Here is a 15,802-nt window from a genome sequence, read left to right on the forward strand (position 1 = left end):
TTTTAAAGACATAATAGTATATGGAGGTTTTGGCTTAAAATGTGATCAATATTCCTTCAAAGAAACTTAAAAATTGAAAACAAATTTCTATTTATTCTTATATTTACCTATATTTCTACCATTTCCAATACATTTCAAGATCTGAGGCATTGTTTTCTCTGCCTTAGAACCTCCTTTAAGCACTCTAGCAGACTAAGTCTTCTGGAGAGGAATTCTCTCAGCTTTTGTCTTTATTTGTATTTTTTTAAAGGATATTTTTGCTAGATTCAGAATCCCAAATTAACAGCTATTTTTTTTTTTTTTTTTAACCAAGTGAAAGATCAAATTCCACTGTCTTCCAGGGGCATTTTTTCAAACAAGAGGTCTACAATTATCATCAGTTTTGTTCCCAGGTAATTTGTGGCTTTTCCTCTGGCTACTTTAACGATTTTTCTCAATATAACCAGTTTTCAGTAATTTGATTAATTGATGTGATTGCGTGTGTGTTTGTCCATCCTGATTGGGGTTTGTTCAGCTTCTTGGATCTGAGGATTTATCATTCTCATTAAACTTGAAAACTCAAAACTTGATGTACTTGTTCAATTTAAGACCTCATGCATGCATTTCTCAGGCTAATTTTCAGTTGCCGTCTCTTTGAATATTTTTCTCTCTAGGATTTTTTCTGCTTTCTATTCCTGGACCTCTAACTAGACTCTTATTCTACGCTCTCAACTATTCTTTCACATTTTCTACCTGTCTCACTGTAACCCATTTTGTGAAGTTCCCTAAGCTTTATCTTCTCATTCACTCTGTCTTCAATTGCATCTAATCTTTAACCATCCACTCTGTGTTTTAAGTTTTTGTTTACTTCAACCACTATATATCTATTTTGGGGGGTGGGGGGCGTGGGGAGACAGAATCTTGCTCTGTCACCCAGGAGGGACTGCAGTGGTATCATCTCAGCTCACTGCAACCTCCACCTCCAGGGTTCAAACGATTCCCCTGCCTGATCCTCCCAAGTAGCTGGGATTACAGACACCTGACAAGACGTACAGCTAAGTTTTGTTGTTTTGTTTCGTTTTGTTTTGTTTTTGTATTTTTAGTAGAGATGGGGTTTCACCATGTTGGCCAGGCTGGTCTCAAACTCCTGGCCTCAAGTGATCCACCCACCTTAGCCTCCCAAAGTGCTGGGATTACAGGTGTGAACCACCGCACTCAGCCATCGCTATATATTTTTTATTTTAGAATCTCCATGAGATTCTTTTTCAAATTAGCTTGCTTTTGTCTCATACTTGTGGTTTTATTTCTTCTAATGCCATTCTGACCATTTCAAACACGGTTCTTTAAAAGTCTCTTTCCTGAGGTATAAATTCTCCCATCTGCTGTCCTCCCTGTAGATTCTCCCTCATAGTGGTCTGCCTCCTTGTGTAGTTTGTTGTCTGTGGCTGTACACTCATGATCCACAGAAATTACTTCCTATGGGAAGTCCATGTATCTGCAGCCAGGGAAGTGTCTCTATGGAGCAGTTTTCTACCTGGCTTGGCTGCCCCCTGCAGGTCTCCTGTGGTAATTCTGTGCATCCTCAGGCGCTAGGCCATGGCAGGCTTCCCTGCCTCTCCCCAGTCTGGGGAACAGACTTTCCTGGTCCAATCTGAGGGAAGCCCTGCATGACTCAGCACCAGGGAGCTGCAGCCTGAACTCCCTTCTCCACATCAGCATAACAGGCCTAGTGCTGGTTGGTAAAGTTTATCACAAAGAGGCACTTTGGCTTTAGTTTCTGCTAATCACTCAGATTTTGAATTTCCTCTTTGCTTCAGGTACCTGGAAATCTTGCTTTCCAGTACATACATTTATCCAAAAATTCTTTACATTATGGTCTCTGGGTTGAAGCAGGCAAATGTTTCAGAAGCCTGCCTTTCCCTAAGAACTTGGTCTATTCATCTGTTTACATATTGTAACAACAACAACAAAAAAATACAGCTTGGGAATGTTGGCTTCCAAAAGTAACTGCCCACTACTCTAAATTCGATTTCACAAATATGTTGGAGAATGGCCACTTCCCGAAGCTGTTATTTGATAGACAGAAAACAGCTTCACTACTGATACACTAGTGTCTGTTAATTCTGAAACTGTACAGCTCTACCTTCATACTATTTTAAGGCGATTTAGTGCACACTGATCTACTGCAAAGTGTCATATTGCCAAGTGTCCTCTCAACCTCTTGCTCAGAGCCTTTCCATTTCATTCTCCAATAAAGAATATTAGGAGCTGGCAGAACAAATCCTTGTGCCATTTGACTGTTAAATCCTATGAGCTTACTTTAAGAAATTTCAAATTCCAAAAATATAGCCTCTTGGCAATCAGGACCCTCTTGACCAGGCCTTGACCTATTACTCTCAGCTGAACACATCGTCACACACACAACAACTTGCGTCATACTGTTCCCCCTTCTCTGCCTGTCTACGCATCCCCCAAACTGTGGCTCACCCACCAGCTTCCCAGTGCAGCCTTTCCAATGCATGGGAGCCAGCACTCTCTCCTCCCAGAGCAGTTTGTCTGTATTACTATAATCAGCTTCCTATTACCTTCCAAAATAAACTAGAAGTCTGCATATACATCACCTCCCTTGTTTCTCACACAAAACTCTGTGTTATCGGAGGAAAAAAAAAAAAGATGAGATTGAATTTGTCATATTTTTCCTCCAGTACTAGCCTTCTCTACCACTAAGCCATAATCTCCTTCAGGGACAGAATCATGTCTTATGTCTTCACACATTCTTTAATCCAAGAAACATTTGCTGAGTCCACTAGGTACCAGGCACTGTGTTGGGCACTGGAAGAGAATAAAAGTTAATCCCTGCTTGGAGGTGTTCCCAGTGTGGCTGGGGATGGGGATGGTTGGTGGAAGACCTATGTACAGAGAAACTGGAACAAACTCTACAACCAGCTCTACAACCCCAGCTCCTGACACAACTTACTGAATACATGGGGGAGGAAAGAGGAGACACCATCAAGTTCAATGATATAACCAAAAGAATCCACTTAGGAAAGTGATGAACGCTATTAAAAACTACCAAGTGCAGAATTCCACCTCGATTACATATTCCACACAGCAGCTCTGAGTGTTCACATCGGAATTAAAAGGGTCTAAAAAACACATTAGCTGGTAAACATTCCTGAGCTTCTACCAATTAGAAATGGAGACCCGGCTGGGTGCGGTGGCTCATGCCTGTAATCCCAGCACTTTGGGAGGCTAAGGTGGGCGGATCACCTGAAGCCAGGAGTTCGAGACCAGCCTGGCCAAATGGTAAAACCCCATCTCTACTAAAAAATACAAAACTTAGCTGGGCATGGTGGTGCACACCTGTAGTTCCAGCTACTCAGGAGGCTGAGGCAGGAGAATCGCTTGAACCCAGGATGGGGAGTTTGCAGTGAGCCAAGATCACCTCACTGCACACCAGCCTGGGTGACAGAACGAGACTTTGTCAAAAAAAAAAAAAAGAAAAAAAAAGAGAGAGAAGAGGAGAGGAAAGGGAGAGGAGAGGAGAGGAGAGGAGAGGAGAGGAGAGGAGAGGAGAGGAGGAGGGAGGAGAGAAGAGAAGATCCTGGTCTGAGCACTGGCCTTCTCTACCCTGTGATCAGGCCTGGAGAACTGACTGCCAATGTCAGCAGTCGTGGGCTGAGAGTGGGGGCAGGGCCACAGCTGGTAAGAAAGCAGGACAGCAGAGAACCCACACAGAAACAGAGCAGACATATCCATGAGGCCCAGTGACATCTCAGAGAATTCTTCTTTTTAAGTCTACACTAGTCTAATTTACCCAAGATATGGCAGGTGGCTCTTTTTCCATTTTAAAAGCGTTATACTGTTCTTTGAAAAGCAACACACAAGGCAAAAAAAAAAGAATTGGAAGAAAGTTCACCAAAAGGTGACACTGCTTGTCTAATTGGTAGAAGTAATGCTCATTTTTTAAACATTTTTATATTTTAGAATCATTAAAATTAGCTATCTCTTAAATACCTTTACTTTTTTTCTTTTTTTTTTAGACAGAGTCTCACTCTGTTGCCCAGACTGGAGTGCAGTGCCACAATCTCAGCTCATTGCAACCTGCACCTCCCGGGTTCAAGCAATTCTCCTGCCTCAGCCTCCCGAATAGCTTGGGATTACAGGAGTGAGCCACCATGCCTGACTAATTTTTGTTTTGTTTTTAGTAGATACAGGGTTTCACCATGTTGGCCAGGCTGGTCTTGACCTCCTGACCTCGGTTATCCAGCTGCCTTGGCCTCCCAAAGTGCCGGGATTACAGGCATCCTAAATACTGTTTTTATAATGAACTAAAACACACATACAGAAAATCACACAAAATATGAATAAGGTCCATGAATTATTACAAAGCATACATCTAAATCCAGCACCCAGCTGGAGAAAGAACATGCCTGCGCCCACCACCCTCTCCTGTCTGCTCTGTCACCAAGCCCATCCCTCCCCAGAGCACCCTCTCTCCTGACTGCTAACAACATTTTAGATGTGCAAAGATGCAATAAATAAAAATAAACGAATTTTTGATTCTTCAGTTCATGATAGCATTTCTAGACAGGAGAGCACTCTTTCCACGAGACAGCTTGCCAATAACAGCAGGCTACTACCTATGATCCCACTATGTTCTCAGATGCAGCCATCAATTCACCTATAGAACAGACTGTTTTTCACAGCCAGAGACCACCACGTACGCCGAGTATGGTGGAAGACATGGGAAGCATCCAACAGGCACACTGGTGACAGGCACTCCTCACACAGCACACACAGGGACAGGATGCGCCCCCGCCCTCCCGGGGCTCTGAGTCCAGCGGGACACACGCACGTGGAGTTAGAGAACTCGGCAGAGCAGGGAATGCTGGACAGGCCCACCTGCACAGAGAAGGCTGGACAGGTGGCCTGGTCAGGACATAGGTCCAGGTGCTACACCACCACCAAAATGCTGGTGCCTTAAGGGCTGTGGAACTGGGTTTCTCTCTCCCTTAACAGCCATGCTCAGGCAATTCAGGCCTAACAGGACAGCTCTAGGAGGCTGAGGACCGAGTCCACCTTGCTGTTCTACCTACCCCAGGGTGTGGCCTGATCCTGCGAGCACAAGGTAGGCCACAACTCCTGCCAGGTCCCACCAGCCGGAGAAGACGGAGTTCGAGGCATGCTGCCCACCCTGCAGATGCCATTGCTCAGGGCTCAGCCGCATTCCCACATCAGGGCCAGGGGAAGCCACCACCAGGGAGGGGCGGGGACCGCGGGGTGCAGGGCCGCGGGGTGCAGGGCCGCAGGGTACAGTGTCGCAGGGTGCAGTGCCGTCTGGTGCAGGGCCGCGGGGTGCAGGGCCACAGGCGCCATGCTCGGCAACCCGGTATTATTTTGCAGCTGATGGGGAGATGGGGAAGGGTTTTAGGTGAGAACTGATACAAACAAATATATATTTTAGGAAGCGCTTAAGTATCCAGCAGATACTTTATAGCAGAGAGGAACTACAGGCTCAGGGTGCAGTCAGGATGCTGCTGTGGAGTCTGGGAGGCCTCGAAGCCTGACCCAGACACTGAGGGTAGGAATTACCCAGCAAAAAAGTCAAGGAGAAGAGGTGGCTGCCAAGGAAGACCCTTCCACGCCTCAGGCTCCTTGTCTGTGAAGCTGGGGTATTGTTACCCAAAAGCTGCGTCTGTTGGGTAACAATTGTCATACGCCTGTTGTGAAGCGCGAATAATGCAAAAGATAATAACGCCCTGTGAAAATTATAAATTACTACACAAACTTCAAAGTAAAACATTTTCTCAAACTTAATTTGACCAATTTACAAAGCAAATTTAAACAACCCTATTAAAGAATTTCTATAGCTACAAAATAGTCACTTTACAATTTCTATACATTTTTATCACTGTTCCTTGCTCAACAGAACTACTTCTATCTTGTTTTAAAAGTTATTAGGCTGGGCGCAGTGGCTTATGCCTGTAATCCCAGCACTTTGGGAGGCCAAGGCGGGTGGATCACCTGAAGTCAGGAGTTTGAGACCAGCCTAGCCAACATGGTGAAAACCCATCTCTACTAAAAATACAAAAAAATTAGTTGGGCATGGTGGCGGGCACCTGTAATCCCAGGTACTTGGGTAGCTGAGGCAGTAGAACTGCTTGAACCCAGGAAGCAGAGGTTGACACTGCACTCCAGCCTAGGCGACAGAGCAAGAGTCTGTCTCAGAAAAAAAGAAGAAAAAGTTATTAAATGGCTACTTATATTTAATATTATGTTTGTAATATAAGCAATACAGTTTATAATTATCCTTTTCTTCTTGATTGTATACTTCACCAAATATGAGGTCTCTGTAGCTCTTCATTACTCTTAATTAAAACAAGTAGAAACACAGGAATCCTAAAATGCTGGGATCTTGACAGTGTGAGTGGGAATGTATGGCTGGTGAAACACTTGCCCTAAGGTGCAGAATCATCAGGTCTTCTTCATTATTTTTAACAGTAAAAATTAAACCCAATATTGCAAAATCTTTCCTTTTTTTTTTTTGAATCAAGCAAATCAATAAATCTATGGATGAAAGCCAGTTAAAAACCATAGCAGAGAGCAATGCTATGTTATTCTGATTCCAGTGGAAGTGAGCATCGGATCAACCACACCGACTCGATACTCATCTCTACATGGTACTCTACAGATTGCGTATCCCTTTTCCCAAGTACTTGGGACCACAAGTGTTTTAAAAGAATTTGGGATTTCTTCAGACTTCTGAATACAGTCACCCCTCGAAGCACACAGGTTTGACCTGTACAGGTCCACTCATATGCGGGTTTTTTCAGGCAGACGTGGGTGGAAAATACAGTATTTGTGGGATGTGAAACTCATGTAAACAGAGGCTGACTTTTCACATGCACAAGTTCTGCAAGGCCAACTAGAGTACTTGAGCATACACAGGGGCCTTGGAGCCGATGCCCCACCTAGACCGAGGGACAACTGTGTTTGCAATATACATACCGGCTGAGCATCCCAACTCGGAAAATCTGAAATGCTCCAATCACCATTTCCTTTGAGTGTCATGTCGGTTCTACGAAAATTTCAGATTTGGGGTTTTCGGAGTTGGGATGCTCGATCTGTACTAAGAAGCTGTAGTTGCAGTAGTTCCGAGGGTCCCACATATCTCAGACTCAGCTCAAGGCTATACTTCCTGAAACACAGGTCAACTGTCACATGTCATTGAAAAAATTCCAGTTCTTCACTTGGGCCCCTGAAGAGCACTGAAGAGCAGCCACTGTATTTCTAAATCCCTTTTCTACATCCTTCTTTCACCAGCACAAACTCTGGACCTAACAAAAAGATACCAACTTCCCCTCATCGTCCTGGCCTCTCCCTATTGGTGTTTTTTTTTCTTTGAGACAGTGACTTGCTCTGTCACCCAGGCTGGAGTACAGTGGCTCAATCACAGCTCACTGCAGCTTCGACCTTCTGGGCTCAAGTGATCCTCCCACCTCTGCCTCCCTAGGAGCTAGAACCACAGGCACGCACCATCATGCCTGGCTAATTTTTGTATTTTTTGTAGAGATGAGGTTCCGCTATGTTGCCCAGGCTGGTCTCAACTTCTGGGCTCAAGTGATCTGCTTGCCTTGGCCTCCCAAATCCTACAGGTTCTTAAAAGCAGTGATGGGTCAGTATGGTCGGGAGAGGAACTGGGCTCCTCCCACACCTGTACATCCTTTGGGCTCATTTGGCTCTTCTCATTATCCCAGTTTACTCCCCCCAAAATATCCAGGAGCAGCCAAGAAAATAGTGCTCCCTATCCTGGCCTCCCAGAGATCATGGGGGAAGGAGAAGCTAAATGTGTGAACAGAAATATAATATTCTTCAGCAGGTTGAGGGTGGGGGAGATTTCCCCAGTAAGAATGAGTGACAGTGTCAGTGCCTTCAGGGATTTAAATTTTATACAATCCCTGGTATCTACAAGTAGATACACAAAACATACAGATAATAAAATCAATGCACAAACACCGAATTGAAAAAATATATGACAGCATGAAGAAAAACCCGTGACTAAATGCATCTCTCCTGATCCCGACTGCTGCCTCCGACCCCTCAGATTAAGTAACATCTCCCCCCTCTGAACTCAAAACCACATTACTTCTCAGCACAGCTCTGGGGAAGCTGGGACTCTATTCTGCTACATGCTTGTTTCTATGCCCAGCTTCTATCTTTATCCCTCCTGAATCCCTGCTCCCTGCAAAACTCCAAACCTCTACAACTCTGACCTCGATGGCACAGCTCTCCCAGCCACGCTGGCCTATCCCTACCTTTAAACATGGCATTCCCCTTTACCAGCCTCTGCCTCGCACTTGCTGGCATCCAGGCCTGAAATGCCCTTGACCTCTTCCTCCTTCAAGTCTCCCTTCACTTTCCCGACTGCCCCCTGTTCCCCAGGGATCTACTTTTGCTCCTCTTCTCTCTTGATTCATTCCAAGGAACCACACACAATTTGACCATCCACAGCTGATTATCCTGAATTGATACCACCAAGCTGGACCTCCCTCCAGAATTCCAGCTGAAATTGACTTCTTTAGTAGTACACATTCACCTGAATGGCCAAGAGGCAGCCCTGTAAGTAACTTCCCAAATACTCTCTGAAACCAGCCCTCCTCCCATTGTTTCTAACCCAGGGCGTGGCTTTGCCATCCGCTACATGGCCCAAATAACACTACAAATGCTTCTGTGTATGGAACCCATACCATACACAGATACTGTTTTTCAACCAAATACTTCTCACATCAATTCCCTCCTCTCCACCCTCACTAAAACTGCCTTCTGCAAACTTGAATCATTTCTCTGCCTGTGCTCTTTCAACAGCTTCCTAAGTGGCCTAACACATGCCTGGCATATATTTGCTGAAAGAATGCCGGAACCAAGGAACAGTTTCCCTGCTTCCTCCAGTACTTCCTCCTGCCAGGTTTGTTTCCGCATGGCCACAGAAGTGACTGCCCTGAAAGTAAGATCAGATACATAACTCCTTGCCTTAAAAGTTCTGCCAGCTCACTATTTCAGAAGATCAGCTCCTCTTGCCAAAGTGTTATCACTGGGAAAAACTAGCAACTGAAGCCTCAAACAAAAGGGGAGGCATTTTAGAAATCATGTTAGAGTTCTACTGAGCAGTAACTTAAATATAAGCTTGAAGGGGGTAAGAAAATGCTTATAACATAATTTTAGTAAAATAGAGGACTAGACTGCTCATAAGGTCTGATCTCACCTACATACAGAGATGCATGGAGAAAAACTGGAAGGAAATATGCCAAAATGAGAGTAGCACCCATTGCTGGGTAGCGAGATTTTGGGGAATGTTTTGCGCTTCTCCTTTAGAGTTTCCTCAAGTTTCTAGAATTTTTTTTTACAAGGATCACTCATTACTTTGTGATAGGAAAAAAATAAGCACAAATAAAAACAATCTCCCAAATCTTTTGCTTCGCATGTGCAGCTCTTAGCACAAGCCATCTGGTTTTCGGCTCTCTCTATGGTCTTATCTTCCCCTCCTCTCCACACCTCATGCGCATAAACTAAACTCCTCCTCCTCAGCAGCAGTCACATATGCCAGTCCTGGAATAACAGCCAGGTTCTGCAGGGCAGACGCACGGCCTCCATAGCTCTCTCGTCTATCTGAGGCATCACCACATTCTTGGTAAGTTTTGAAGCACAAATCCTCATAAAGATGTGATCAATTGAACTGAGAAGACAGAGAAACCAAAGCTAACAAGTGCCTGTTGATCACTGTCCTATATCAGGAGCCCTGGTCAGAAACCAGAAGTGAACGTGTTACTAAAATTCTATAGAAAACAGCTATAATAACAACCACCACTAATCCAGCCAGGTGCAGTGGCTCACGTCTGTAATCCTAGCACTTTGGGAGGCCAAGACTGGAGGATCACTTGAGGTCAGGAGTTCAAGGCCATTCTGACCAATATGGTGAAACCCCGTCTCTAGTAAAAATACAAAAAAAATTAGCCAGGCGTGGTGGCAGGCGCCTGTAATCCCAGCTACTCGGGAGGCTGAGGCAGGAGAAGTGCTTGAACCCAGGAGCTAGAGGTTGCAGTGAGCCAAGATTGTGCCACTGTACTCCAGCTCGGGCGACAGAGCCAGACTTCATCTCAAAAAAGCAGCAACAACAACAACAACAACAAAACAACCACTAATCCCTACTAAGGGATGATGAGCAGTGGAATTGCAAGCAGGAATTAACTGGTTCAGAGAGACTGGGCCCAACTGCCCAGGTATACACAGAAGCAGAGCCTGGAGGAACCAGATCTTACTTGAGAAAAGGTGGTCACTGTGTTACACAAAAGGAGGCTGCAAAGAGAAAGAGGCAAAAAGCTGTGCTGAAGAACAAACTGCTAGCTGCTTCTCCGCCATGGCTTTCCCTCCTTCCTCACTCTAGAAAGTGGCTATTTGAGAAGTAGGTTTCTTTTTTTAAACCCTTAGCAAATTTCAAGAACGTGCCCAGTTTCATTGCCCAGCCTTTCAAAGAAAGAAGGTCAAATATATAAGAACAGAGACTAATCGAGGGTAAAGCAAACCTTTGGAGCACTGAAGCGTGTTTTTGCTGCTGCCAAACAGATGCTGTACAGTTGAGGGATTCTCCAATAATGGGATTCTCAAGTTCACTGTCCAGGATCAAAGTCACGTCTGCTGTTAATCCCTGTTCTCAATGGGAAGAATGGGCAGTCTCTAGGAGTGGCCAGATTAGAGGAGGGGTGGGGTTGCAATAGCCTCTACAGTGCTCAGCATCTGCCCCCACCAAGGCACAGGTGCATTCGTTCAGGCTTTGATCACTAACAGAGACAGGAAACGAACTCAAAGCTTACTCTTATTGAGGGCCGACAAGGTGCCAGATGCTCTCATATGCATTTTCTCCAAGCTCACAAGAGCTGTTTGAGACCCATATTATTCTTATTTTTGAAATAAAGAAACTGAGGCTCACAGAAACTCAGTAATTTGCCAGTGGGTGATACTAATAGTGGTGAAGCCAGGTCTGCCTTTAAAGCCTCATATGGTGATTTATGTGCCCACCAAATCTCATGCTGACATGTAATCTCCAGTGTTGGAGGTAGGGCCTGGTGGGAGATGTCTGGATCATGGGGGACCAATCCCTCCCGAATGACTCAGCGTCATTCCTTTGGTGACGAGTGAGTTCACGCGAGATCTAGTTGTTTAAAAGTGTGTGGCACCTCCCAATCTCTCTCTTGCTCCTGCTCTCGCCATGTGACACGCCGGCTCTGGCTTCACCTTTTGCCATGACTGGAAACTTCCTGAGGCCCCACCAGAAGCCAAGCAGACGCTGGCACCAGGCTTCCTGGACAGCCTGTGCAGAGCCATGAGGCAATTAAACCTCTTTTCTTTTTAAACTACCCAGTCTCAGGTATTTCTTTATCACAATGCAAGAACAACCTAACAGAAAACCCAAATGCTTGCCCTGCCCCATATTTCCCCCAATAATACTATGCTGTCCACAAAAAGGCAGATGTCACTGGCTAATACCCCACAGCACAGCGGAAGGGGCACAGGTCTGAGAGTCAGTAACCCTGAGTTTAAATCTCCTCCCCTACACTAACACATCACTCACTCACTTCTCTGGGCCTAGCCACCACCAAAGGGTGAGAAGCATCACTCAGGACTAAAATGAGGATTTTAAAAGATCGTGGATGGTGCCTGGTATGTAGCAAAAATTTGAAAAAATACGGTATCCCTTCTCTTCTTTAAAAATGTTAACATCTTGAAGCTTTGGTTAATCAAAAGACTCTAAATCAGCTGTGTTCATTTCCAATCAACCCCAAGCTTCAACACAGGTTCCTTGAACAATCTATAATTTGCAAATCCAGATCCAGATAATGAAGGCCGAGCAGGCTGAGTAAATTGTCAAGCCTAAGAAAGGTTTCAGAAAGTTAAAGCAAGGTCACAAGAGTGGCACACGTGTATTTCACTTATTTAACTGAAAATGGTTTCCCCACAGCCATGCAAGAGTGATGGGTGCCATATTCCATGGCATGATCACCTCAACGTAGGCAAAAGGACTCTGTTAGAAGAAGTCACTGGCCAACTTCTGCAGCCAACAGGCCCAGTCCTCCACAGAGCAAGGTGACATGTGGCCAACTTCCGCAGTCAACAGGCCCAGTCCTCCACAGAGCAAGGTGACATGTGGCCAACTTCCGCAGTCAACAGGCCCAGTCCTCCACAGAGCAAGGTGACATGTGGCCAACTTCTGCAGTCAACAGGCCCAGTCCTCCACAGAGCAAGGTGATATGTAGAAACCTCCTGGCACAGTTCCCGCGGCGTGTTTTGTAGCAGTAAAAACAGGCAGCATGGTGCAGGGGAGGAGCAAGCTGCCCTCCCACAGCCCTCGCATCAGCTGTGCAGTCAGGGCGGCCCCACTATGCAGAGCCTGGCTTCAATACCTGCAAAACCTGCTCCAACGAGGTTTAAGAACCAGACATAATATGCAATGCACTGAATTAACTGCTTGTCACATCATGGGTAACTATTAACTATTCCAACTAATCACATAACAACTAGTAGCCATTATTTATCGGATATTTTCTCCAAACACTCAAGGAATGACTAGTTATTTATTTATTTTTTGAGATGGAGTCTTACTCTGTCACCTAGGCTAGAGTGCAGCGGCACAATCTTGGCTCACTGCAACCTCCACCTCACAGGTTCAAATGATTCTCCTGCCTCAGCCTCCTGAGTAGTGGGGATTACAGGCATCCACCATCATACTCGGCTAATTTTTGTATTTTGAGTGGAGATAGGGTTTCACCATATTGGTCAGGCTGGTCTCCTGACCTAAGGTGATCCACCCGCCTCGGCCTCCTAAAGTGCTGGGATTACAGGCGTGAGCCACCATGCCCAGCTGAATGGCTGTTTAAATCTTGCAGAAGTAAAACAAGTATTTCACTGGGGAAAGACAGATTTCAAACACCTCTGCCACATATACCTTCATTCCAGAGCTGCGTGGAGGAAATTTTCTAAATAATCTATTAAATCCCTGGCTCATCAATCTAAAATGTGAAAATGTGTTCCGAAGTGATTTTCTAATGGAGATATTGGCTATTTCCCCACAGGAATAAATTTAAATTACACACTTAGGACTAAGGCCGAGATTCCTGCAGATCTAAGCTTTAATATCATGAACACAAATTTAACCCAAACAGAGTGACCTACCTTCAGATAGGGAGAAGTTTCATGGTGTAGGCATTGCAAAGCCTAGCTTCTTACCTGAGTCAGCTGAATATAAGTATTGGGTATAAATCTTCAAAGTTGAGCTGGAAACATATACTAAGACAAACTGTCCATTTTTTATATCACTGGCAAGTTTAAGAAGTTCATATCTGAGCCAGAAGAAATGACGCTCTCCCACAAAGTTCCATAAGGGCAGAAGGGATCTTTGTACTTTCAGGAAAAAAAAAAAAAAGCTTGGTTGGTGCCTACTGCTAGAATGTCCACTGGAAAGACTGCAGCCGGTCCACAGGAGGCCCACTGTTCTAATGGGAAGAGCGTGCACTTTGAGGTCAGGCGGCCAAGGCCACCTCCAAGCTGTGTGATTGTGGACAAACTATCGCTGCAAATGAAGACTGCAATACCTGTCTTTCAGGGCTGGTCTGAAAATGGCTAGTAATGCATGCAAAGCACTCAGCACAGTGCCCAATGCCGAGAAGGCTCCCAGTATGTAGAAGCTAATACATTTTGTCATTTTGCACAAGGCAATGTTCTGGGAAAAGTCCAAGAAACAGATTCAGAAAACACAGGGTCCAGTCCCAGTTCCAGTACTTCCTTGGAGCCACAAATTCTAATCCCAGTTTTAATCCATTCTAACCCTGGGGTTCCCAGGGTTGAACTCTCTGAAAATTAATTCCATCCATACACTCTGCTGCTTAAAACCCCCATGACCACCCATTTAAAATCTAAACTCCTTAGTATGGCAAAGGCCCCTGTCTATCTTTTCTGCCTCTACATTCACTGTCCTCCTTTCTCTGCCTTCCTACCTCCTCCTATCCAATCTCTCCCCAGCCCGCACCCCTTCACACCCCAACCACATGAAATACAGTCATTCCCCTCCCACAGCATGATCTCTCTTGGATACCAAAATCGCTCAAGTCCCTGATCTAAAATAGCACATCTGTATATAACCCATGCACATCATTCTGTATAACTTACTCTCTAGATTTATTATACCTAATAAAATGTAAATGCTATATAAATAGTTATACTGTATTATTTAGGAACGAATGATAGGAAAAATGTCTGTACATGTTCAGTACAGATGCAGTTTTTTTGTCTGGATACTTTCAATCCAAGGTCGGCTGAATCCACAGCTGCTGAACCCGTGGACACAGAGGCCAACTGTAACTGAGGCTCCTGAGATACACAAGTCACACTCTGTGCCTGTACCTAGGGCACTCAATGATTGGAAGGTCTCAAAGGAACCTCAATACCGACTCATCTTTCAATACCCAGCTCTGGTATCAACTGTCTTTGAAGCTTTAAAATTCCTGTGAGCATTTGCATGACTACACTTACACATCCCTGACCGTGCATTCTGCACAGATCACACCTGTGACACTAAAACACACTCAACAACCCACCGTAGAGATCACACCTGTGACACTAAAACACACTCAATGACCGACCATACAGATCACATCGCTGACACTAAAACACACTCAACGATCCACCGTAGAGATCACACCTGTGACACTAAAACACACTCAATGACCGACCATACAGATCACATCGCTGACACTAAAACACACTCAACGATCCACCGTAGAGATCACACCTGTGACACTAAAACACACTCAACAACCCACCGTACAGATCGCACCTCTGACACTAAAACACACTCAACGATCCACTATACAGCTGGCACCTTTGACACTAAAACACACTCAACAAACATACTGTATAGATCGCACCTCTGACACTAAAACACACTCAATGATCCACCGTACAGATCGCACCTGTGACACTAAAACACACTCAACAACCCACCGTACAGCTCACACCTCTGACACTAAAACACACTCAACAATCCACCATACAGCTGGCACCTTTGACACTAAAACACACTCAACAAACACACCGTATAGATCGCACCTCTGATACTAAAACACACTCAACGATCCACCGTACAGATCGCACCTGTGACACTAAAACACACTCAATGATCCACCGTACAGATCGCACCTCTGACACTAAAACACACTCAACGATCCACTATACAGCTCGCATCTTTGACACTAAAACAAACATATCATACAGATCACACCTCTGACACTAAAACACACTCAACAATCCACCATACAGATCACACCTGTGACGTTAAAACACTCAACAATCCACCATACAGCTCGCACCTGTGATACTAAAACATACTCAATGATCCACTATACCACTCACACCTGTGACACCAAAACACACTCAACAAACACACCATATAGATCGCACCTCTGACACTAAAACACTCAATGACCCATCGTACAGATGGTACCTCTGACACTAAAACACACTCAATGATCCACCATACAGATCACACCTGTAACATTAAAACACACTGATCCACTGTACTGGTCACACCGGTGACACTAAAACACACAACAATCCACTATACAGCTCATACCTGTGACACTAAAACACACTCAACGATCCACTATATAGCTCACACCTGTGACACTAAAACACACTCAATGACCCACCATACAGCTCGCACCTGTAACACTGAAACACACTCTATTCACCATACAGATCACACCTCTGACAC

General features: G+C 44.9%; 1 protein-coding gene and 1 long non-coding RNA gene across 10 annotated transcripts in view; both read right to left on the bottom strand.

The window, feature by feature from the left end:
- Window positions 1–15,802, bottom strand: part of TRAPPC9 (trafficking protein particle complex subunit 9) — a 732,314-nt gene that overhangs the window by 451,621 nt on the left and 264,891 nt on the right. The window lies entirely within an intron of this gene.
- LOC144330867 (uncharacterized) overlaps window positions 6,510–15,802 on the bottom strand; it is a 31,532-nt gene continuing 22,239 nt past the window's right edge. Inside the window, exon 3 of the long non-coding RNA XR_013397457.1 lies at window positions 6,510–7,565. This is a non-coding gene — a long non-coding RNA (uncharacterized LOC144330867). The remainder of the gene's footprint in view (window positions 7,566–15,802) is intronic.

This window comes from Macaca mulatta, chromosome 8 (genome assembly GCF_049350105.2).
Source record: "Macaca mulatta isolate MMU2019108-1 chromosome 8, T2T-MMU8v2.0, whole genome shotgun sequence".
In the NCBI taxonomy this organism is placed as follows: Eukaryota; Metazoa; Chordata; class Mammalia; order Primates; family Cercopithecidae; genus Macaca; species Macaca mulatta.